This window comes from Bactrocera latifrons, unplaced genomic scaffold (genome assembly GCF_001853355.1).
Source record: "Bactrocera latifrons isolate USDA-ARS-PBARC rearing strain unplaced genomic scaffold, ASM185335v1 scaffold_87, whole genome shotgun sequence".
Taxonomy (NCBI): domain Eukaryota; kingdom Metazoa; phylum Arthropoda; class Insecta; order Diptera; family Tephritidae; genus Bactrocera; species Bactrocera latifrons.
Window position 1 is genome coordinate 322,667 of NW_017537567.1, and position 17,973 is coordinate 340,639.

At 36.9% G+C, this 17,973-nt stretch overlaps 1 protein-coding gene across 3 annotated transcripts in view; it reads left to right on the plus strand.

Moving 5' to 3' along the window:
- Positions 1-17,973, plus strand: part of LOC108977329 (protein PRRC2A) — a 125,272-nt gene that overhangs the window by 19,312 nt on the left and 87,987 nt on the right. The window lies entirely within an intron of this gene.

Genomic DNA, 17,973 nt, shown 5'->3' on the forward strand with positions numbered 1-17,973 from the left:
AACGCTCAATATTACCACAATATTATTTTAATGTGTGATATTGTAGTCAATCAGACGGTTTTGGTTGTACCGGAGCTGTAGTACCTTTCAGAAATACAAACGATGTTTTACAAGATTTTTTATAGCTAATTCTGTAAGGCATATATATGGATGCCTTAGTGACTCGCTCTGAACAGTTTCTTCGGAACTTGCACCATCGCTTTAGACAATAATCTCTGCTAAGTTCCTTGAAGAAAAGAGTAGTTCGATAATGGCCCTTCTTAGTGAAAAAAGAAAACGTCGGATTTGCTGGAAACTTTTCAAGAGTCCATAGAGCGAAGCGATTTCGCTTGGAAAGGTCGACCGGTTTCAGTTCCGGCACAAGCTGTATTTTGTATTCTTTCAATTTAAGGTCCCGACGAAAAGTGCGTCAAGTCGTTCCATACTTCTGTCCGAGTTGCTGCGAACGGTGCCGAACAAACTCTCCACATTCTTCGTGTACACTCTCAGCTACAGCTGCTATATTTTCTTCACGCGCCAAAAAACGCTTTTAAAAAAGTACCTCTATTTGGATCACCCGTTTTTTTAAAACAGAACAAATGGTACTTTTTAGCAAAGTCAATTTATTTTATTCAAAATAGTCTCCTTCTGCTTCAATAAAGCTTTTTGCATGGTCCAAAAGCATGTCGAACGAGTGTTTTAGCCCGTTGGCCGGTATGGCCGCCACTATGCCGGTGCAAGCCTTTTGAATGGCCTCTACGTCTGCATAACGCTTTCCTTTCATGGGCAAATACATTTTTCCGAAAAATCAGGTGAATACGGGGAGTGGCTAATGGTTAAAATGTGATTTTTGTTCAAATGATCGGTCACAAGCGTCGATCGCTGAGACGACGCAGACGCCAACTTTCATCTTCGCGATATTTGGGGCCGAACACGTCGAATACGGCGCACCAAACGCTTCAAAACTCCAAGGTAGAATACCGCATTAACGTTATGGCCGGGTGGAACAAATTCTTTGTGTTCATAAAACATTCGATGGAATTTCTGGTGATCACGGATTTTGATTGGCCCACATATTGATCGTCATCTATGTCCATAACTTGTTTCATCAATTGAAACGTTTCGGTAAAAGCTCTATCAATTTTAAAACAAAATTTATTGTTGGCTCTTTGTTCGAAGCTCATTTTCGCAACGATAACACAAACATACTGACACTTAAAACGCAATAACTTCACTTCCAATCAATGAAATGTCATGATATTCTCACTAAACAATCGATAAAGATAACAGATTCTAACGCACCGGTCGACATATAGACGGCGCCACCAGGGGACGCTATACTCAAAAAGTCCTGTTTACTTTGGAAACCACCTTGTATATTCGTACATTTTGAGACCAGTAAACTACTTTGAGCCCTCAGAGCCTCTAGCGAGTCACAATCAAGGCTTTGTCCGCAGAAGCGCAGCTCATAGTAGATGATTACCTGCCAATCGCCAAACATATGACGAAACCTGCCTAATGCTCAGTTCTGGCTGGTCACCGTTTAGGTTGACTCGCTGTATTTCGATCGCAACCATTTTCACTTGACGTTGTCCTCAGTGAACCACTTCTCATGACCACTTTGCTACAGAGATAGAACGATTATTGCGATTCTCGGATGTAAACTTGTTCCAAGCGCTTCTTTTTTGCATCAACTCCTGACAATCATGGATAGAGCTTCATTTTGCATCCAGTCTTATCTAAACGATTCCAAATGGATAATATATCGATATTTTCGACAGTTTGGCCTTCCAGAGCATGGTGCATATTTGAAATTACAATTATCAGAACGGAATTGTGGGTTATTTACATTTCGGGCTGCCTAGCTTTAGTTTTTGCTTTTATCGAAGAAAAATTGTAAAATATGTATGGCATAGTATTTTCTTTAGGTTGGCTTAGGTTCTATCATATATCGAATAAAAAAAAATGATTTTCTACAAGACATTATAGTTGTATAGTCACAAACAGCACTCTCACCCTGTATTTCGTATTTCCAAAGCAGATGAGGTCTCCACATCCTACTTTTCTGCAGATGATTATTGAATATATTCTGAGCTGGATGCACATAGAGTTTCTTTTCCCATCAACTTTGTTCAGATCAGTAGCCATGTATAACATGTGCTAACGTAAGCTCGGATTATAGTCTTTAAAAATAATTTAAAGAACAAATTTTTCAAATTTTCGCTTCAAAATAGGTCACAATTTCAACGGTCACCAGCGAGCATTATTTTGAGATCTGAGAACAGGAAATAGTCGCTGGAGGCCCGATCTGATGAAAACGGTGAATGCGGAAATAATACAAAGTCCGATTCATAGATTTTTGGCATCGTTTGGACTGATTTGTGACACTGTGAATTGTCTTTGGGAAAAAGCACTATCTCTTTTTTTCAAATGCGGTCGTTTTTCGGCGATTTCGTCTTTCAAATTGTCCAATAAGTCCTATATAGTAGTCGTTGTTGATGGTCTTCCTTTTTAAAGTAGTCAACAAAAATTATTCCCATTCTATTGGCATCCCAAAATACAGACCTTGCTACCCGACTGTTACGTTTTTTCACGCTTTGTAACGGGCTCATCGTATGCAGATCACTCGTATGACTGTCGATTGGACCTCAGAGTGAAATGTTGTGTCATCAATTGTCACATATCGATGCAAAAACTTGAGTTTATTACACTAGAACATCTCTCCTTCGAATTCTCAACTCCTCGTTGCTTTTGATTAAAAGTGAGCTCACGCGGCACCCACGTTGCACAGAGCTTTCTCATACCAAAATATTCGTGACTGATATGATGTACATTATCAGTTGATATCTTTGCAATCCATAACAACTTCACTTTACGGTCGTTCAAACTTATTTTGTCGACATTTTTGATGTTTTCGTCAGGCATGGTCTGCGTTCACCGTTTTCGGTACTCATTTCACCACGTCTAAGCTTAGCATACCAATTCTTGGTTTTTGATTTTCCTGGAGCAGTATCCGGAAACTCGTCCTCAAGCTAAAATTTTGCTTCAATAGTATTTTGTCTCTTCCAGAGGCTATATTTTGTCAAGAGGCGAAATTGTTTTGAATCCATTTTTTTCACAATAACAAAATATGTTTCACTCAAAATGATGTAATTTCCAAAATAGTTATCTGACAGCTGTCAAATTTATGCACGCGCCGTATGAAGGTTAGGGCTAACTAAAATCATACGGATTTAATTCTAGCAGCGTCATCAATGTATCAGACCAGTTACTTTTCAATTGACGTGTTAATTACGTAAATTGGCTCTAGTGCCCTCCTAGACTTATAGTATATATCTATCACGAAGTTTATGGATAACTCTTTCCAACTGATATATTCTGATTACTACCTTTCACAACTTGAATAAAATAATTTCTAAAAAATTAACATCTTCAATAAATTTAATCGCTAAATCTATTTTATATATGCTAGCAATATTTTCATACACTCGCTTGATTGTTGAATAATAACAACAAAAAGGCGACAGCTAATCGCATTAAAACAATACAAATACCCATAAAATCATAACAGCATTTGCACATACGCCCACACATACACAATAAAAGCTTCTAAGGCAATAAATATCAACGTGTTGCGGATATAAGGTCGAAATGTCAAAGCCACAATAGTATTGAATTGGCGAATTACCGCCAATTTCTCTTTTGTTGTCAATGCAAGTGCTGTGTATGTGTGCGTGTGCGTGTGTCATACACACATAATCATAGCATACTTAGTGGCGCATAAGCCGCTCTGCGCATGTGTTCGTGTGCGTTGCACTTCCTTTGTCATTGTTTGGCATACGGACGCGTATGGCCAAAGTGTTGGCGCGCACAAACACAAAAAAGTCATAATCCGCTGTCATGCTGCCCCTCCTTTCCCCGTTACTTTGCTTTCGCCACAAACAATCGACATTCGCCAGCGCGCAGACAATTTTTATGAGTTCTTTGTTTCACAAGTCAGGGATATTTTCATTTGCAACGCAATACCACCGCACTTTACCCCACCTATTCGCACAGTTTTCATATGCGTTGTTGTTGCTTACGAAGTCGCATATTTTTGCTTTGTGGCCTTTTGCTTCGGCATGTGTTTGGCCGTGTTGAAGTAGAAGTTTCAAAACAAAATTCAAATCCGTATTCAGCGCCAGCTGTAAGGGCGTGAGCAGCCCCCAGCAGAGTGTGACTGCGACGCACACATCCACTTCCCCGCCATTTTTCTGCCAACTTGCTTGGCGCGCGACGCAATTTTGTTGCAAGCATTGAAGCTCGAACGCAAGAAAGTGCTGAAGTTTTTTAGAAAAAGCAAATTAGAAGCACGTATAACACATTTTAGCTTGATTTATTTCCTTTTCTTCTCCACATATAACTCGGTATTTCTTTGGACACTGACTAACACACAAGCACATGCGTGTATGTGACTTCCTTTTGCTTTTGCCTGTTTTGTTTTGCTTTGTGGTTTATTATTACTCCTTGCTGCACAAGGATATGCGCACCCATACAAACACACATATATTCTAAATAATATTAACTGCCTACATACATACCCATATTTACATATATGCATTAGTGCATGTGCGTATGTGTGGCATAAGCTGCTGACTGCAGCGTTTAATAGGTTTTTTCCGGCGTGTTAAAGCCCTCAGTTGTGGGTTATTTTGGGGTGTGTGTTGTCTGTGTGTGTGTGCGCGCGTGAAATTTGCATATAAAAGTTGTGAAAGGGAAAGTCGGAAATTAACATAAGATTAATGTATGTAGGCTGTCGCCATTTGGCATTTCTTATTTCGGCCATAAAACAAAGCAATAAGCAGCGACGTAATTTGTTTTCCTTAAAGCCGTCTCAGCGGCATTTAGGTAATGCTACGTGAGGTTAAATTCTCTCGAAATTTTTTGTGTGTGCAGCTACTTAGCAAATTGCTTTACTTGAATTATCTTAGCAATGAAATTGCGAACGAAAGCGACAAACTTGCCAGTCGAAACATTTTTAAAATCCTTGCGAGAATTTTCGATAGCTATTCTACTATGTTGAACCACCTTTTAAATATCGTAACGAAGCCGTTCCGTAAGGTTTCCATAAGGTCCAGTAATGAGCAGTTGATCTTTATGAGAGAGATTGATACTGAATCAACCTACTTTTAATACTCAGGAGAGAGTCATCTGACATTAAAGTTTTGTTAGATTAGGTTACAAAAGCTGACTATGACGCCATACATAGACCTACAAGTCCTTCTTAATAGCATATGGAAGTTCATGAATAATATGAGCTGAAGTTTACGTCGTGCAGGATGTAATTTTGATTTTGCATCCAGTTCCTTGAATTACGAAGCACCTAGATATTTATGTCGAGTTCTAGTTAAGGTCTATTTATTTGCTCGCTTCTGATGGCATTAAGTTGATAGTAGGTCAACAACGCTCCTGTAGTCTTTTCGTATGTAGAAAGCTTGTATCTTTTACTTTCGCTTCCTTGCATATTATCTTGGCGATCTTGTACGCCCCTTAAGCATTACATCGCACCCTTATCCATCTGTCAGCCTTTTCGGAAAGGTTATTTTACTTATATCGTTTATAGCGAGTTGCGTGTTTCTTGAATTGGTGCGGTAGTCCAGTGGATTGTACTCTTGCCAATTTCATCATTTATTTCGTTTTGAGGAACTGCCTTGTAGCCTAACACATCTATCATTAAATTATACTTAGAAAATATCCGCTCTTTGATGACTAACTGTTTTTAGAGGAGCATTAACTTTAAAATATTATCTTTTTCGAATACATTTTCAGCTAAGGATCATAAAACAAAAGATTTTCAAATTAATTTTGTGTTTTATTCTGTTTGGATAATTTTCTAAAACCTAAGGGTTTTCAACGTTTCAAGTAAGTCTCTATTTATACAACAATTTTTGTTGCTCATTATCGGGAATTTCTGATTTGGTGTTGCTTATTTCGTTCACAAGAACGAGCCGAAACCACTAACTCAAGTCTGGCGACTTTCTGAATTACTTCGGTAGAGTATTCTTTTCCATTTTGTTTTTCTTTTTTTTGTTCCTTATACCCTTTGAATTAATGTAGAATCCCACTTTACCATTGGAAGGTTTCGAAAAAGGCCCAAAAATGAGAACACCGCTCGACGTTCGGAGCGCTCGGAGTGCACAGCACGAACTTTAAAGACGTTTTTCTCAATACACACCTTTTTAAACTGGCGGACATGATTCCGGTCAAACTATTCAACCGATTTGCTTAATTTTCTTTTTTAAATGTTCGCAAAACGCCTGGCTGTCGTCCCAAAAAACAGGCCTCTTAAGCGGTACACGAAAATATTTTATTAGCCGAATTCTATCCTTATTCATAATTTTCTAAAAGAGTTAGACTATACTGCAGATATTTCCATATTTACATATTTGCATATTACATAAAAAAAAAGATAAAAACCAATTTGAAATCTAGCATAATTGCAACCAAGAAAAGAATTTCAAAGTGAAAATTATTGCCGAATTGCATTGCAGTCAACACTTGCGAACAAGAGAACACAAGGCGCATTGCCTAACTAAGTGCAACTCAGTGGCTTTCGCATTTTCTCGGATCGGACTATAGTCTTGAGCAACAGAAGTTTTCGTACGCAAACGCAGTTTAGTGCAGGAATGCTGAAAATGAGCTGTCTAACTATTCCCTGATAATCCTTGGACCCAATTGCTTATAGTTTTTGGGTTGGTTTCGGTTTAACATAATTGTGAGGTGTTGTTTTTCCCCAATTTTTTTTTTTTTTTTTTTTTTTTTTTTTTTTTTTTTTTTTTTTTTTTTTTTTTTTTTTTTTTTTTTTTTTTTTTTTTTTTTTTTTTTGTTAATTTTCAATGGTTACTGAATTATATACCTTAAAATACGATAATACTCCGAATTTTCAGTCAAAGTGGCATTTCTGGTTGATTATACGCATGAATTAGAAGTGGTGGAAATATATGCTATCATTAAAAATTTACTACTTATTTAAACCAAGAATTCCATTTTTTTTTGCGTTAAATAGAAGTATTTAATTTCTATAGTTAGAATGCTATGATTTGGTCATTTGACGTTTTAGTTCTATAATTTTTTTGAAGGTAATGTCATGATTCCATTATCAAATAAACGGTCTTTGCAATTAATAAAAAAAAACTACGATTGTTGATTTTCACAAGCTTTCCTTGAAGCGGACTATAAGCTGGAAGCATAAGAATCTTCTTACCGAGCTGCAGTAGCTTCTGGCGAGTCACTATCGATGTGTGTGGCGAACCAAACAAATGATAAAATATTTTCGAGCGTCCATTTTGGATTGGCTACCGTTTGCATCAGCTCACTGCGATTTGACCACTACCATTTTCGTTTAACGTTGTCGTAAGATACCCACTTTTCGTCACCTGTAACAATCCAATTTGGGATGAATCGATTTTGTTGCGACTTGCAAAGGGCGAGTAGTTTAGTTTCGAATGAGTCGAAATAGTGCTTAAATACATGATGGTAGAACTCCATGATTTCAATTATTTTTTCGATATTTCACTACAAGTGGTCTTCCAGAGCTTTGACATCAAAATGACTGGAATCTTTGAAGCTTAAAGGCTAGGCTTTTTCTCCTTATTGTAAATTGCTTCTTGATGATATCGATAACTAGAGATATCTACTAGTTCAATTAGTCATAAGCCGGTTTCCAATGGCTAATTAATCATATTAAAAATACATGCTGAGGGTTGTCACTGCTTTAAGCGGGATAATCGCTGTTATAAAAATATGTTGATGATATTCCGATTGTGATCAAATCCTAGTCCTGATAACCATTACACTTTGGCGACCCTTTGTGTAATACTTAATTAAAAACAAAAAAAAAACGTTAACTTCGGTTTCACCGAAGCTAAACACCCTTCACAGGTGCATTTCTGTTAGTAACTATGTATTCAGTTTGTATTGAAGCTATATGCTATAGTAATCCGTTCTGAACATTTATTTTGGAGATTATATTGTTACCTTCATGCCAAATTTCGTGACGATACGACGTCAAATGCGAAACTTTTCCATACAAGCCCTTGATTCCGATCGTTCGGCTTGTATGGCAGCTATATGCTATAGTAAGCCGATCTGAACAATTTCTTCGGAGATTACATTGTTGCCTTAGAAAATAATCTATATCAAATTTCGTGAATACATCTTGTCAAATGTAAAAGTTYTCCATACAAGAACTTGATTCCGATCATTCAGTTTGTATGGCAGCTATGTATAAGCTGTAGTGGTCCGATATGGGCAGTTCCCACAAAGGAGCAGCTTCTTGAAGAGAAAATGACGTTTGCGAAATTTCAAACTGATATCTTAAAAACTGAGGGACTAGTTCGTATATATACAGACAGCGGACATACAGTCGGACATGGCTAAATCGACTCAGCTCGACATACTGATCATTTATATATAGTATGTACTTTATAGGGTGGATGGAAGTGGCCATGTCATGTCGTTCGAAGGAAATTTATAAATTTTGTATCATCCCATAACCTTCATTTATTAAAAATTCATTGAAAATAACTGAAATTTCAAAAATTTATTGCATTCATAGTTCAGTACCGTTAATGGAACATTTTCATGCGCATTTAATTCCAAACTCTTTGCAAACACAACTGACCTAAATACCATTTGTTGTGGCTGTATAAATATTTTACCGGAGTTTATAAGTAGACACATAATAATATGTATCTCATGGCGTAGTGTGTGTGCATACATACTTACAAATGTTCATATGTCAATTTTATGAAAATACAAATTACACTTCAGTAATTGCTTATAAATTTTTAATTACAAAGCAACTCCCTTAGATCTGGAGTACGCATATAGGCTCCACTTTCCTGCTGTGGCAACGCCCTGTACTCGTTCCGCATGAAATACATTTGTGGATTCCGGTGATTCTACAGCACTTCAGCTACGCACTATTTGAGCATACGCTGGGCCGAAATGGGTTAAATTTAAAGGGGATGAAAGCATTTAAATGTCATTAAACAACTTTAACATATGTCAAACATTCTGCGGCACATTCGTCTACCCCATTTGCAACATTGCCACTGCCGCGTCGCCGTCCGCAAAGACATGTAAGGAATGCAAGGAATTAAGTGCCTGCTGCGCAGTAAAGCAAATCACAAGCGAAACAACCACTAAACCGCTGAGAAGAGGGCGCTGTTGAGTGGGGACGGTGTGGAGAAGTAAAGGGATGCGAATGCGAAGTTTTGGCTTGAGGCTACTGTAGATATCGAAATAGCAGATCCACAGAGCTAAAACGCGTAAATGTTATTGCAGCGAACGTCTCGATTACGGCGAATGCTCGGTAAAAGACGGCGGAAAGCGAATGGGCGAATGAAAGCTACAAGACGGAAAGTTATAAAATTCCTTGCCAGTTTTTAAAATATAACTTCTGATACATACATATCAACATATTTGCATGACAATAAAAGCCGCAAAAAAATTGCTTGTCGTTTGATTGCTCGACGGCGTTGCGGCGTATCGCGAAGTTAGCTCGTTAAATTACACAAATGATTGGAGGACTGATTGACTGAGCGGGTAACTGATGTATGCATCAGCGAAAAGCTTTTGGCCATTTGTTGCGAATATCTTAAACGGTTTCCATAAATATTAAAATATTTGTGAAATATATTTTTAATTTTTTCAAATCTAACTCTTCAAAAACTTTTTGAAACTTAAATATTTTGTCGAATATAAAGTTGTTACTAAATAACGGGTTTTTCAATAAGACAAAACGGTGTGGGATATCAATGAAATTCGTTATTCTTGTGAAAGTACACCTGATGCCATTATGCATGGAACTCGATTTCTTTTGCATGGCCACCACGACACGCTTGCAAAAGTCCAAACACTGAACCCAGTTTTTGAAGGTTTTCAAGCATAAATCGGCCGATGCTGCTGCAATTTCATGTTCGATATTCGTACGAAGCTCATCAATCGTCGCTGGCTTGTTGGCATAGATCATAAAATTGACATAGCCCCACAGGCTTATTTACAGGCATATTTTTCAAGTCCATATCATGCAAAAATATTCGGTTATAATTGAGAGGTAGCAATTCCCATTCACATTAACGTGCCGGTCTTGATGATCACGGGCTGATGTCGTGCTGGAATCTCTACAGGTAGTTTCTAAAGCCCCCATTTCAGCAGAGTCACTTGATATTGGTTGGAAAGCACTGATAACTCTTAGTGTCGACAGCACTGCACTGTGCTTATTTGTCTGGTATATGCTTTAAGGGAAGGATTAGGGTTTCAAGGTAAAAAAAAAAAAAAACAAAAAAAATAAAAAATTTTGTGCGAATTTATTTTTTATATATGGATTGAGTAATTTCATTCGGACCTTTTCCACATTTTTGAGCACAAATTTGACAATAAAAGGTAACCCTGAACAGGGTTTGTCTCTGCATGTATGTACGGGAACTAGTCCCTAAATTTTTAAGATATCGATCTGAAATTTTGAACACGTTCTTTTCTCTTTAAGAAGCTTTAAATTTGTCCGATTCGTTGATATTGAATCACTATAGCATAAATCAGTAATACGAATTGATCGGTCGAAATTAAGTCCTTATATGAAAATTTGGTATCTTCACGAAATTAGGCAAGAATTAATGTTTAAGGTAATAACGCAATCCTCGAAGAAATTATTCAAATCGGGTCACTATAGTACATAGTTGCCATCTAAACTGACCTTAACTGAATTTAAGTTTTTTTCTTGTTTTGAATCATTCTATAAAAATTTTTAATATTTCAATAAAAATTTTTATATTTCAATTTATAAAGTCTTCGAAACTCAATAGCTCTCTTTAAGCTAAAATATACACATCACAAGCATATTTGTATGTTACTACAATTTTCAATCGTCGATTGCAGTTAATGTGAAAGCATATTTGCGCATACCTTTTTTGCCTGCGGCGGCTTTGTCGTTATAGTCTGGCAGCAGCAGGAGCATCAGCCAGAAGTGTTAACTTCCACTGGCAACAATTATTGCGTCGCTTGGCTTTGGTTTCCCATTATTTACCTTTCGCTGGTGACGAATACGCTTCGTGTATGTAGTACTAACTTATACAACTTGGCGGATGCCTTAGAACCTGGTACAATGTGATAGATGTGCTTTAATTTTGATTAAAATTTGATTTTTGATTTTGTTGTGCAAAATATGCTCCTTAATTGTTTCAATTTGTGAAATTTGCTAAGCAGATTACGCAAACCTTACCTGCAAATTATTTTATATTTGCATATGAATGTCAGTAAATGGTATTTACACCTCAGTTGTTTTGATAAACCTATACGTTTCAGTTTTCAGGTGCATTCTCAGACTTTATGCAACAAATAATGAGTGCTACAATACATTAAATATATATTATATTTATCAAATTAATAATGTGGTTTATTAAACAAAACTGTTGATTGCAAAATGATTTATATTAAATCTAATTCAGCTCTATCTTGCCGCATGTCGTCACTTCTTACTCGTCTTGCTGATACTCCTCTTCTTCTTCTTCTTTTCCTTTGCTGCCATATCGTTTTATTCCCACATATATATATATATATATATATATATTAAAAAATATACAGCTTCAAGGTCATCATAAGCCTCATATCTACTGTCGTTGTCCTTGCTGTTTACTGCAAAAGCCCTGCTTTTTGTTGAGATTTTCAGTCATTTCTCTCTTTGCATTTTTCATTCCAATTTTGAACAGAAAGTGAAGCTAAGTACTTCTTCAATTGGTCATTCCAAAACTAAAGTACTTTTCCCTTGCTTATTACTTTGTCTCAGCCTTGAACTCTTGACCATTATTATTACTCTGACATAGGCCAATTGCTCTGTCATTTCTATGGTCGAGTACTGAAAATAAAAGCACTCGTTGATGACCAATCTCCCGGCAGTGGCTGTTGTATTTTTACATCAAATTAGCAACAGTTTCGAAATATAGATTTTGTTTCAAATTTCACAAGAGATTACTTTTTAAGTAAGTTTAACTCTCGGTTAGCAAACCTCCAATTTCCATAATATCGGAGGTTAATACGATGTCGAATATTTGTATTGTAGAATTTGAAGTATAATTGATTTTCCAAGACGTTTTTTTAATCGCTTTGTAGTGGGTCGTCCGTCATTAGATAATAAAAAACTCCTAAAATATTTTCGAAAATCCTGAAATGTTATGAGCCCAACAAAAGCTTAAACAGTGTCCCAATTAGTGTATTTATTAGCGGCTCAATAATACCAAAGATATTATATTCAAGGATTCGAACAAAAAAACATATTAGTAATCGAAAATCGCTTTGCTACTTTGACAATATTCTCCATTAATTAGAATGAGTTTAAATCAATTATCGAGACGCTTTTGTCACTCTGATTGAGGTGTCTCCAAAACATGCATTCCTAAGGTATTAGCCGCTTCTTCAGACGTAAAACGTTGACCTCTTAGTTAATTTTTTCTCTACTGGATTATAAAAAGTCATTTGGTGCCAAGTCAGAATTTTGTGGAGGATGATTCACTCAATGATTTTTTAACTGCTGAAAAATGCATTTGCAGCTCGCACAACGTCTGATCGGTGGTAGGTTTTCTGGATTTCTTGAAAGACAACTGCCAAAAAAATTGTTGTCAGTTAGAATTTACCATTCTGCGTTGTTGTTTTAGTGGTATAGTTGTGACATGTTCAGTTTTTCCAAAAAATCAAACAGTTATTTAGGAAGTGCTTCGTAGTCAAACAGCTTTAGTTATATGCTGCTCATTTTGAAACACCCGCACAATCGACTGCTCTTTACTTTTATTTCGATTCATCATCTGTCAAGTTGTCATGGGCGTATCTTTAAACACCGCTATGTTATTTTTTAATAATTTTTTTCGATTAATCGACAAGAACCTTTTATTGAGCGATCCACAAATTGTGTGGTACCCTATAAGCAAAACGTTTTTCTACATTGAAATGTTCATGCAATACTGAATGTATGCTAGTCCCACTAATGCCCGTAGGTGTCTCAATCTCAGGATAGACATTGATAAAATTCGTGTTGGAGTGATCTACAACCTTGATTGCATTTACCATACCACTAGTCCTTAAGCTTTATCGCTAAAAATTTAATTAGGCTAATCGATGAACTATTGCTGAGGTAATCCACGCAAAAGTTGTAAAAACTGAACGAAAATGTTCGCGATTTGCTTCCATTTTCTTTCCAAAGAGTGCTCGTATGTCATGTATAACAAAAAAAAAAAATGCCAACCTTTACGATAAAGTTGTTAGTTGCCAGACACTAGAGTTGCCAAATCCAGAAATATAAAAGGCAACCTACGTATAAGCTAATTATCCACTCTGTTTTTGAAATATCATTCTTAGATTATGCACATGTGCTTTTCTCACCAGTTGGCTTTCCTGATTTGTCGGCATCACTTATATCGGATCACCATGGGCTATAGCTGTCATACAAACTATTCGATAAAAACCAAGTGCCTGAATAAAAAAATTTCTTTATTTGACGAGGTAGCTTCACGAAACTCAGTTCGATTTATTGTTAAAAGCAAGAAATTGTTCATATATTGTAGCTGTCATACAAATTGATCGACCAAAATTAAGCCCTTGAGATTTTTTATTTGATGAAACATTTCCACGAAATTTGGGCATGGATTATTGTCCAATCTCCGAGTATTCATATAGTTTAGATCGGACCACTACAGCATATAGCTGCCATATAAACTGTATTGAGTTTTTCTTGTATTTTTAAAAATGTTTTTGTTCAAATCAAAAGCCACTTTAATGTGAAAGAAAACTCTAATTTTCGTAAGTCCAATAAAATTGTCCGCCAATGGTTATAAATATTAAAATTCACTAATTTAACTTAAACTTGTATTCAGTTTCTTATCTAAATGGCATTACTTGCAAACTCGATTCACTGCAATTACTTTCTGGCTGCGACAAAAATGTTATACTGTACTCACCTGTCGCATTCTTAGGGGTTGCAGTTTAACTTGTTGAAAATTACGCTACAAACACACAATGTACACACAGGCATCTACATATACAAATACTTGTACGCACTAGAATGAAACTCCCCCAAAAGCTTATTTAGTTTTGCCGCTGTGCGACACTGTTGCTTCATCAGCCGATTACCACCTGCCCTCCTCCCCACAACGGAGCGACTACCTTTAAATTTACACTCGTTTTCGGCTGCTGTTTGCCACTGTTGCTGTCGATTTAAATTTAAACGATATGAAGCTGTGTGTACAAACTCTTCTCACTCTCCAGTTTCCTTGCATCCTTGCTTTAGATTTCGTTCGGCTGACCTTCTGTCGACCTTTGGAATCTCCTTTTACTTACCGGTGTGCATGTGTAGGTCTATGACGGTTGCCTCATTGTCGCATGCTGTTTGCAATTTAACATTCATTTTACTTGTATCTGGCAATATTTGATGGCGTCAAAATCCAACAAACTTAATTTGAACTGTTGACGTCTATTAAACAATCAGCTGGATATTTGCTGGATATTTTCATAGTTGCCGGAATGAGCGTGTAGACTGCGCCGGGTAGTGCTTTCTAATGGTATTTTATCCATTTACCCACTTTCAACTGACTTTTGCTTTCATTCTGGCAGGTTTTTGTGGACACGTCGATTTACCCTTAGACGCAGGGTGTAGCGTCCTGTTGCTTCTCATTTTCGTTCATTCTCGTGCACTTATATCGAGACTCGTCAAATATTGTGCCACCTCAGCTGTTTTATGTCCGCCGTGGCTTTTGTTAATTTGTTAAGGCTTCAACACATACAAACGCACTGGTTGTGAAACTACAAAGGAATTGTCGTAAATCATACGCCCCGCACACCTGTCCGCACTCTGTCTTCAGTTCAGAGGTTATGCACGCTTTAAGCTTTGTCATAATTCGTAGTAAAGCGCTAACAACCCCGTTGTCCATTGCGTTATGTGGTAAATTATGGGTGGCGAGAGTTGTTTCTGTCCACCCTTCTAATCGCTTATAATCACTACCGAGCTTTGTTGAGTTGTCAGCAGGATTTTTCGCCACAAAAGTCGCAGCGTCGGACATGCAAATATTTATATACATACATTCGAACATATTTACGACTGATATACTATACTCTGCGTGTTTACCTTCCACCATTTGCATATTCTCTTTCGCTTATTCTTTCACCCCGCCTTTCACCAGTCACGTGCATATATTTCTTCATGTTACTTTCATCACGCTAGCCATTTAATTTGCGTTATAATGACTGAAAAATGTCTCGACTTGTGATTACTTAATTAGTGTGGTCGCTAGTTGTTGTTGGTTTGCTAGCTTTCACGCAATAGAATTACAAACGCACATACATAAATGATTTCATATAAATGTGCTCATATACATATGTATATACTAGTATACGCATATTTATTTACATTTGCATTTTGAGCTTGAGCAGACCAGACACTCCCCAACCACTTGCGGTTGAAATTTAATTAATGCCATTTCATCATCACACTTGATTTTCGATGCTAATGCGTTGGTGTGAATATATCCACATCACAATTATATTTAAAGGCTGAATTCTAGCAATTTAGTAGCGCATCGGTATAATATTATATTTGCATACGTAATGAATTTATTTTTGTTGGTCATATTATATGGGGTAGAATGTTATTTCATTTATTTACTTACTTTAGAAATCTTAACTTTTAAGCAGCAGTATTTTATATATTTCAATAAGTTTTCGAAAGCTTAGCTATATAGCCGGATCTTAACTTTGGTTCCATTACTGATCCTTGTGGCAGATGAAGTCTTTGTGGGGCGTGGAGTCTCTTAATGTTGAGCTTCATATGTAGACGATTTCAATTAAAGGATCGAGTCCGAAGAAGAGTTTCTTATAGTTATTTATAAAAAAAAAAAAGTTGGACCGTTTAGTTAATTTCAACGTTAAAAAAATGACATCGAAAGTCAATGATTTTTCGGAGGGTCAGACTGAGGCGACCTCTTAAAGCATTAACAATCTTTATGCAATTTATTTTTTACTCAGCATCTATCTCTATCTCTTAAAGACGATACTACCCTTCTCGTATTTCTCCAAATCAATTAAAACGTTGGCAACCACCTCCTGGTACAATCTCTACAACTATGGAATGCTCTGCTGATAGAAAGAAATAGAAAAATCTCTTAAGATTTACTTTAGTCTAAAAAGACTTGCCAAAGACTTGTGGCATTAAAATGACAATAATTGTTTTAAACAAATTTAAATACTTTTATTATTGCCGTGGTACTTAATAAGTTTCATCTATTGCAATTAAAAATAGAAATAATTTCTTGAAAATGTAACCGTACAAGGTTTGTTAGCAAAGTAATAGGACTGATTCGAATTAAAAAAAAATTATTAAACCAATCGTTGAAATTCTTTAAAAACTTTCTAAATAGGCTCCTTCCGCGTCGATTCAGCGTTGCCAGCGCGATTTCTAAGCATTGAAGGCGTCCGGAAGGCATTCTCCGTAATAGCCTTGAGAGCCGATGCGTATGCTGCTTGGAACCCCTCTGTCGTCTCAAAATACCTCTTTATCTCGGGTTCATATTAAAAGATCTATCATCCGTCACATGTGATTACGTTATTCAAAAATTGGGGGTCACTTTCACACTGTTCAAATTTTCTTGGCACTTTTCCACTCGCCACAATTCCTGGTCGTCAGTGAGCACTTTCGGGACCATTTTCACGCACACCTTGCGCATGTTCAAGTACTCGGTCACCATGTCATGAATCACGGATTTTGATAAATTTAACTTCTAGACAATTAAATGATTACTTAGTCGACGGTCTGAGTTCAAAACTTTGCGCACACGAGTGACATTGTCGGTGTTTATCGACGTCGCAGGTCTCCCAACACGGTCTTCATTAGCGACCTCTTTCCGACCCTCCAAAAAGGCCTGGTGCTACCGAAGCACGCCACTTCTTACTAAAGCAACACCTGGATAAGCCTGCTTGATCATATCAAAGGTCTCTGTTCTATCGAATGCATTCTTCGAACTGCAGTCGCCACGGAAAAAATCAGTAGTATTACTTTCCGAACAAACCCTGCATATGCTATAGTAGTCTGACATCTGCGGTTTCGAGCAGCTTCTTTAAGAGGAGATATCGGTTGCAAAATTTCAGGCCGACACCTAAAAATTTCACGTACTATTTTGCGTATATACAGACGTACTCACCGACTAATTAATCTGATTACTTTTCTGTTGTGTATACCTGGTTGTTATGAGAAACCCTCTTAACGAAAAAGTCAAAGCTCCCAGGTTAAATATTGTAATACGAATTAGGACGTAGTACAAAGAGTTCCGGCATTACTACATTTATTGCGCAGACCTGAATGTTGAGAAAATTAGTATTTAATAACTGGACTTAGACTATCCATTTAGCTTTTGGAAATGTCTTCCATATATTGAACAAACATGCTGTTTTCAGACCGAGGGATCCCTTACAATGAATGGAGGTTCATTGCTAATTCGAAGTTTACTGCACTTTCTACACATGTCATCGTTAATAATGCCCATACGGCTCGTATTTGTTGCCAGTATGTTGTATGATGTATATATTGACGTTCTGTTTTTTTGCTTTTTTATACAAGTAGAGTAGAGGGAAGCATCGAAAGCCGAATCTACTTCCAACTAAAGACTCTCCCACGCAACCACCATATAAGATATTACTACGTGGGAGTGAAAAGACATTTTACGTGTCTTCTATTTCACGGTTTTGTCGTAATGGAAGTTGCCGCTTCACGAAAAGCTTTCCACTTCTCAGATGACTGACACATAAGCGCACTAAAATTTTCTACTTTTAAACTAGTGTTGTTTCTAATTTTTCGCTGATGTTTACAACCTAAGGACAATGGAAAAACACGTGTCTTCTATTGGCTCCGTACACATCGAACAATACGCATTGACGTCATTTTGAAATTTGTATGAAAAGCTTCTGCAGTACCCATGC